At 37.0% G+C, this 9,210-nt stretch overlaps 1 pseudogene; it reads right to left on the reverse strand.

Moving 5' to 3' along the window:
- Window positions 1–527: 527 nt before the first annotated feature.
- Window positions 528–1,021, reverse strand: LOC132682727 (peroxiredoxin-5, mitochondrial pseudogene; annotated as a pseudogene).
- Between the last annotated feature and the right edge of the window lie 8,189 nt (window positions 1,022–9,210).

The following is a 9,210-nucleotide window of genomic DNA, read 5'->3' on the forward strand; positions in this document are numbered from 1 at the left end:
TGAAAAAAATTAAAAAAAAATAAAAGTGTAAATCCCCAAATAAGAGTGTAATAAAGAAGCAAATTATTTCTATTTTCACAATTTAGCATGTAAAACTCAAAGAAAGCAAAAATAGTCCAAGTCAAAGACCCACATAGGACTAAAGAACTAAAATAACATGGGGACTCTAAATATTTGTCTTTTACTGTGAACTAGGATGAAGAATCTGTGTATGTGTTCTATTGCTATATAGCAAATTACCACAATCTTTGTAGCTTAAAACAAAGCACACTTATTGTCTCACAATTCCTATAGGTCAGTAATCCAGGCATGACTTAGATGAGTCCTCTACTCAGTCTCACAAAGTGACAATCTTGGTATCAATTGGGCTGTTTGTTTGTTTTAATGTGAACCAGAAATGTTTATTGCAGAAATTTGGCCAAGATTCCTACTGGGTGGCCCCTGTTGCAGTTGGACTGGGGCCCTCCATCCAGGCCTGGGTAGGTAAAATAGAAAAGGTTACAAGGAGCATGTCTGAGGCCAGGGCTTCAGAGCTGCAAGATGATGTTAGGGGCCAGGCTGCAAGTGCAGCCTATACCATCTGGCTCCACATGCAGGGACTTCACTATGTCATCCTCTTCTACCATGGAAAACCTCTTAAACTGGTCTTTTCCAAAGACAGACACCAATGAATTATCTAGTAGCAAATCCATCTCCTTTCCAAAGGCCCCTGTGGGGTCAGACAAGAGCCTAACCTTGTCTCCAAAGTTGTGAGCTCATCCCCACTTTTCAGTCACAAAGACATCATTAAAACTTGACATGCTACTACCTGGACCCCTTGGCCTTCAAAGCCTTAGCCAGCTCCACAAACCCTAGCAGGTGGGTCTTGGAACATTCGGGGGTAAAGGCCTCAGGGATTCCAAACAGCACCCCCTTCATGCCCCTGAACAGCTCTGCCAGGTTCAGTTTGTTCCTAGCCTCCCCTCCTAAAACCACCACTGAAGGGATGGAATCTCCCACCTCGACTGGGGCCATGGCTGAATTGGCGCTGCTGAAACCATAGGCCCTGCCAAGCATCTAATCCCTGACTCATTGCTGGCCCCCCCTCCTGCTCCCACTCCCACCCATGCTGCAGATAATGGCAGCTGCCCAGACAAGAACCAAGCCTGCTCAGCCACCAAGAAGGTTCAGCCCAACCAGCAGCATGCCTATCCCAGAGACACTGGGCTGTATTCTTATCTGGAGACTTGGTTGGGGAAGAATGTGTTTCTAAATTCAACTAGGCTGTTGGAAGAATTCATTGCCTTGGATTCTTCAAGTTCACCAGGAGAAAGTGTCTTCATTTTAGGGAGGACACTAGTCTGTCTTTTAAGGTCGTGCACCTAATTAAGTCAGGCTGACCCAGAACAATCTCCCTTCCAGCTAACTCAAAATCACCGATTTGGGATTCTACATCTGCAAAATCCCTTAACCTTTGCCATTTTCTATTGGGTAAAAAAAGTTACAGGCTCCACCCACACTAAACTATGAAGATGAGATTATGCAAGGATGTGACACATTGGGGATCACCTTAGGTTGTGTCCACAATGGGATCTCTATAAAGACACAAGAGATTTTTTGCTTACCATGCAAAAGCTTAAGGGGAACAGCTTGGGGAGAATGGAAGTGCAAGGACATTTTGTCCCCTTTGGGAACAAGGCAGAGACATGGATATATTTATTATAGGAGTTTTACAGCTGCATAGTTATATCTAACAAAGAAATATAATGAGGAAAATATAGACAAGTCATTTCATCAGGAAGGACACGGAAGCAGAAGGTTGGTGCAATGAATTAAAGAGTGATGTCAGGCTCTTGGTCAGGCAGGAATTGGGACAATGAAGAGCATAGATGCCAGCATGACTGCAATGGCTTTGTGGACTAGATATGTTTGTGTCACCTGGAAGCCTGTCCACAGCCCCTCACACTGAATCATCCATGATCTGAACTGGCTCAGCCTTACTGGACCAGGAATACATCTGAGCAAAAAGAATACATTCAGAGACTGACCAGAAACTTATGGTCTATGTGGCCTTACTGGAAAAAAAAAATAAGCCTGTTCAATTAAATTTTCAGGAATTTGAACTAAAGTAAAAGACAGAAGTTGCCAGTTGGTGGAGAATCCTGCAGCTGAAAGGCCATGTAGCAATTATGAGCTGTATGCTAGCTGATGCAGAGAAAGCAGCTTAGCAGAAGGAAAAAAAAAAATGGTGCAGACTCAAAAAGAAGTAGAGATTAGAGAGAACATTCACTCATTTAATTCCTCTAATACATTTGTATAGAGTTCCTATTATGCACAGGGTACTGTTCTAGGTGCCAGCAATACTGCAATGAATAAAACAAAGCGCCTGTTCTCATGAAACTTATTCTGGTAGTGGGAGATAGACGGTAAAAATGCATGAGCATATAAATTATATTTCATGAGGAGAGAAAACTGTGGGAATAAAAAATAAAGCATGCCATGAAGTTTAAAAGCAATGGGGGAACTGCTACTTGGGGCAGCCATGGTCAGCAGTGCATGTTTGATGGTGTGTTCTTGGAACAGAAACCTGAATGCACTGCAGTTGCCAGCCAGCCGTGCTGATAACTGTGGAAAGGGTTTGCTGGACAGAGTGCACAGCGGATGCAAAGACTCTGAAATAGGTATGTCCTTGGTGAATCAAAGGAATAGCAACGGGCAGGGGGAGTATGCCTGGTGGAATGGGAGCAACAAACCAAATGATGGGGTATGAGGTCAGAAATGGAGTGAGCAAAAAGATCCCACTGGGCTTGTGAACCCGGGTCAGAATGTTAGCTTTGGCCCAGAGAGATGGGAAGCCACTAGAGGGTTACTAAAAGATAATAGCAGCCTTACGTTTTTAAGAATCATTCTTGCTGCTGTGGAGAACAGATGGGAAGTGAGGGAGGGAACAGGGAGACCATGTGGACCCTGAGAGATACAAAGTGTGGCCTAATTTCCAATTATGTTCCCCATGAGGTCTGGCTGTACTTGTTTCAGTACTTGAATTTCCGTGAGATAACACTGCAAAGCCTTTTAAAAAAAATATCCCCCTTTTCTTAAACCGGATTGCCAAAGACTCTAATGAACGTTAAACATATTCAAGACTTGGGTATTTTGGCTTTTTATGTATTTTGGCATAAGAGCTAAATGGTAGTAGAATTTTAAAAACACATGTTACTTTTTTATAAATGATAGAAAGTGCTTGCACATTGGGGAGTTGATGTCAGACTACTAAATTGTTGAACATAATTATTTTTCCAGGGTGTTGGCTTAAACCCATAGAAAAAAAGGTCAGCTCCCAAAGATAATCCATCTGATCTTTTGTGACATAAATGTTTCAAGAGTTTCTAACTCAATGAATATTCTCATCCAATATCAATAAAATAAATATGATGAAACTTTTATATCTTATGGATGACTATTTTGTTATAGTTTGAGTCTTTGAAACTCTGTTGCTTCCCCTATTAGAGACAAAACAATTTTAGAAACAAAACAAAGATTTTATAAAGAACCCATTATTTTTAAATTTTATATCCTCCCAACCCATACCCATACACACACACACACACACACACCCACACACACTCATATATGTAACATTTTTAGATGTGTAAACATATTTTGGCTACTTTTTTATGGCATTTCTAATAAAATGTCACAAAACAAACCATAGAGTGTTTTAATGGGCAGGCGAGGGAAGTTAGCAAACACACTGTCACTGTCTTAATCACATGAAACATTTCACCATGCCACTGTCAATGAACATATGTAACTAGTATAAGAAATTTTAAAAAAAGTTTTAGGTCAGACTATCCTTTAAAAATAACAAGGGTTCATTAAAATACATGCCCAAATATGCAAATATTCTTTATCTTTTATTTATATTTTTGGTGACACTCTCTAGAAAGTATTTTATATTTTTTGGATGACGGTAAATTAATAGCATTATAGGTTCCATATTATTTGATAATTTTTGCTGTCATTAAAAAGCAGTGAATGGCATCTTAGCTGTGCCACATATGTTTATTAAATTACGTTATTCTTATTTAAAATATTTGTTAAATGTAACATTTGTAATAAATATTTCCCCACTCACCAAATTCTTAAAAAACAGCACTATTAGAGAAAATAAAATTCAGACCATTCACCTGTGAAAAAAGAGTATTTTGTTGGATATGAAAGGGAAAGGATTGGCACCCATAGAATCAGATATTTTCCTGTGTGAAAATACACACACAACATCAATTTCAATACTCAAAAGACAGAGTTACAGATATTAGAATCACTAAACAGTAATTAACAACACAGAAATGTGCAAGGAGATTTAGATAGAACATTAAAACTAAAAGAAGCTATATCCTAAGTAATTCAACAGAGTGATACAGATGAGACAGCCAAATTCAAAGAAACTTTACTTCTTTGGATTTAAGTCACCTTAAGAATTGTTAACATTCAGATATATATTCAGTGTTTCATAACATTTTTGTTCTATTCTTAAAATGCAAAGTTGTACATAATATTTCCATTATCTGTGAATTCCAGCATACAATCATATTAAGCCTTTTATCTTGTGGTAAGAATTTTTCATAAGGTTTTATATTGAAATCAGCCTCATTTAAAAATATTCATTTCATATTCATGTTCTCAAATAGCTTTCAAAAATTCAAAGACCAGGGGAAATTTGATTTGACTTATAAATATCTATGGGTATTGTTTAGGCTTTCTGGCCTCTTTAGCTGATGCCAATACTATTCCTCTTACGATGTTGTAGTTAACTTTAAATTAGTAGATTAAGAGGACACATATACAACTTCAAATGTGGTTCCAAAGGGATTTACATGAAAACTGAAAACTAGCTAAATTATTTTAAATATTTCATAAGTAACTTTCAAGCACTATAATATTAACATTTTTTCACTTTAGGGTAGTTACCACAAATTCCATAGTTTCAATTATCTTCTCAATTTAAATGAGTCCTTTTCTAGCTCTCACTCATTTCTTTTTGTTTGAGAGAGAGAGACAGAGAGAGAGAGAGAGAGCAGAGAAGGGGCAGAAGAAGGGGGAGAGAGAGAGAGAGAGAGAGAGAGAGAGAGTATCAAGCAGGCTCCACACCCAGAGTGGAGCCTAATGGGGCAGGGGACTCCATCTCATGACCTATGAGATCATGACCTAAGCCAAACTCAAGAGTCAGTCGCTTAACTGACTGAGCTACCCAGGCACCCAAGCCCTGGCTCATCTCTTGAAGACTGTTTCTACATTTCTACCTGGCAGGTAAGTTTCTCCGTTTGCATGAAAATAAACCTAATTCGAATAAGTAGGAAGTTCATTACCTTAGGTTTGTAAGCAAATAAGACTACTTAATGGGAAGTAAAAGAAAATATATTTTTTTAAGTTTGTCTCAAATTTGTTCTACCAATTAGATTTGTCCCAAAACAAAATCAGCTGCCCTGAAATGTACCAAGCTCCACATCACAGGCAATATTAAATCATAGTCTAAATAGCAATTTGGCAAAGAATAGTGAAATTGGGATTTGAATATCACATAATTGGTCAGACTAGATAACCTTTCAAGTCCCTCTTAATTCTGAGATTCTATAATGTTATAAAATTATTTTCATTCCCTTTTCTCATCATATATTAAAAAAAAGAAAAACTCCTTTCACTCCTAAAACTTATGTGATTTACCTCTTTCCACTACATATAATATCTGTTCATTATTTCCTGATGTATTATTCAATAGTTTAATTCATTTCAACAAATATATTTGATTAATTTCCTCTTATCTTGATCTTTCAAGATTTTTTCTCAGTAGTTTTAATCTTAACATCTACAATCAATTAATTCCAAATAATTTTAGAAAATCACTTATGAAGGGAACAATAACTTTCCATGCTTAATCCAGACTACAAAAAATTTGGAGGCTTTGTTCATATTAGATAAACTCTGGGAGTTCTAAAATAGTCCACCTAATCTTTGAGATTAAAACACACGTTTACTTCAAAGATAACCTAAATTTTCATTAGGTTGGGAGTTTACAAAGTGCTTCTAAATGTTTTAGTGAAACAAAATAGAAAAGATCAATGTCTAATTGAATACCCTGTAACTACTTCTCTATATTTATAGCTTGTCAATTATAATAATGCAGGTATCACAAATATGTTGATTCACTAAATTTTACAAGATGTTTTCAAAAAAACAAAGTTATCGATTGCTTTGGAACTTATGCAAAATATAAAATCTTTCAAACATGTTTCTACTATGGAGCTAGAGGAAGATTTACACAAAGAAACATTTATGTATGTATATAACCTTCAGTGTGTATTGTTTAATCCTTTGAATTCTTGCAATAAACACTAACATTTAATTTCTGTTTTATCATATTTTTATCTGCTTAATTTTTATAGGCTAAATTTTCATTTGCAAAATTGTATTGTGTGAGTAATTGTGTTTTCAATTGTTTCAAAACTGGTATCAAAAGTGGCTCAAATGAAGAAACAATTGGCTTTTTGATAATTATCAAGCATGTAGTTTGTTGGCCTGAAAACTATTTGGAACAAACAAAAAGAGAGAGAGAGAGAGGGAGGGAGAGAGAGAGGGAGAGAGACAGGCTTCATGAATGCTTGTGCAAACACAGATGTATTGAATACGATATATAGATGATTTAGGTATGCCATACATAATCATAAATTACTGCAGAGTTTAGAACTTTCTTGGGTGAATGTTCCATGATAAAAGGAGCTCTCTACTATTACTTAAATTAGTATTAAATCTTTCAAAATGTATTTATTTTATTTAAATCAGAGGGAGTAAAATATATACTAGATAAGAAAAAATGTAACTATTGTATTCATTTTATTTTTCTATTTTTTAAAAGTTTATTTATTTATTTTTGAAAGAGAGATAGAGAGAGGAGGGGAGGGTAGAGAAAGAGGGGGAAAGAATCCCAAGCAGGCTCTGCACTGCTAACCCAGAGCCCATTGTGAGGCTTGAACCCACAAACCGTGAAATGAAATCAAGAGTCGGATGCTTAACTGACTGAGCCACCCAGGCGCCCCGACTTTATTCATTTTAATACCACTGTCTCTCTCTGGAAAATGACAGAACAGTTAAAAGGAAATTGAGAAATACTGTTGTCCTTGGAACTAAAAATACATATGTCAAATCAGCAATATAACCATATTTAATTACATTCTGAATGTTATTTCTACATTTTCCTTTCATCCTTTATGCATCACATATAAAGAACACAGTATTTTCATAACAGTTCTTCCTTTTCACAATATAAATCGATTAAAATAAAACTATGGACATGTAAATAAATACCTTTGCAAAATGCACTAAAAAATCAGAACAAAGAATCACTCAAAGGCCCGTCACAATCATTTAAAGCCCACAACATTTTTATCTGACCTGAAATATTTGTGTTGGAAGCACTCACTTTTAACTCTGAACCATTCTAGCTATTCAATCTTCTGTAGCTCCCCAGTACCAACAGATCATAACCAACATCTGCTCAGAGTTAATCTATTAACACATTCAGCGTTCTTTGATCAACAAATAACATTGAAAATCAAATAAAATTTAAAAAAAGCTCCAAAAAGTTAGAGATGCAGCTATTTCAGGAATGACTTCTTTCAGGGTTACTCTAATAGCCTCCAGCCTTGAGGCTCAGGGGCATGTGTGTGATTTCACACCTGCCCACATAGAATATGGCGTACTCAGGAGTGATTCTCCTCAAATTGAGCAACCACCTGAAACGGCCAGAAACATCTTTATGACTCATCAGCCTACTGATGTAGCTTATTTCTCTTAAATCAGACTGATTTGTTATAGGGATGACCTTTTTCACAACCTTTCCTGGATATATCTCGTTAAAACTCAATTTTATAGAACTAGTAAGTGAAAAACCCCAAACAAGTGTTCTTCTCTTATCCATGTCTCCACATATATAAAATCCACACAGACGCACTTACTATCCAAGAAAGTACTGAGGAGGGATTCAACTCTGGGCCAGCAGATCTGAAAAACTATATTTAAAAGTATAGGTTTTGATATCATGTTGTTTTTGCCACTTTCTAGGTCCCTAGAGATACCCTACTAATCTAAAAAGTCTTAACACTATTGTGGAGAACAAATTGAAACACTATGTTAAAAAAGACATCTAAATTCACTCTATGCACAACCAACAAACACAGTTGCCATACTGACTTTGGCTAATATATGTGTAAAATCCAAAGAAATTCCACAGGCCCCTGGTTTCCACTCTGACCAGTTCCATCATCTTCTCTCTTTTAATGGAGGTAATACAGACACTAGACTTGTGGTATAATACACATATAAGATAGAGTAACAATGGCATAATATAGTGTATAGTGAATCCATTAAATCAAGGCTAAAATCATACCTCCAGGCCTGTTTCTCAAAGATTTCCACATATGAAAGAGAGTACTCTTTGCCAGGGTTGAGTTAGCTCCTTTGAGAGCTTTTAAAAACAGGGTCGAGGTAGTTTATGTCTACAATTATAAACTAGCTACACAACTTGGCTTGTCTTGGATAATTTTGTTCCATTCACTTCAGTTAGGGATGGCAAGAGATACGAAGATGATTCCTGGGACTACTTTCTATTCAGTTTGAAGTTAGTGGAAGATTGCCCTCTCTCCAACACAGTCGCTGATGAGAAGAATCTATTAAACAGATCTGCGTTGGTTTACACTGCAGACTGAATGGAGCATTAAATGACTGCATTAGTATGACTGCAGTGGGGGTAATGGTAGCCTCCAGTGGGTATATAATGTTGTAATAATACTCTCACATAGGTGCGATAATTGTTCAAGTGTCCTCATTTACTTGGTCACGAAATGGTACCCAGCATCTCTCCAGCAGATGCCCCCCACACCGCCCCTCACCCTAGTTTTATTTCCTCCCTCTTAGCAAGTGTAAACAGATGAGAAAATATGTGTACTTCCAAAATGTCACCTATGTATCATGAAGCGGGGAGGGGGGGGCACTGCAAATCACTTGGAAACAGCTTCTACGAGGCGTTTAGCGATACCGCCCATCAACACAGCTCAGATGCTCTTAATTTGGTGACCCCGCCCGAACCCCTTCGAGCCTGGGCTGTAATTTTCCAAACAGCCACCCCTCATTTGCAAATAAAAGTTAAAATCAATCCACAGACACAGAATGCTGACT

Source organism: Panthera onca, chromosome C2 (assembly GCF_046562875.1).
Source record: "Panthera onca isolate mPanOnc1 chromosome C2, mPanOnc1 haplotype 2, whole genome shotgun sequence".
NCBI lineage: Eukaryota > Metazoa > Chordata > Mammalia > Carnivora > Felidae > Panthera > Panthera onca.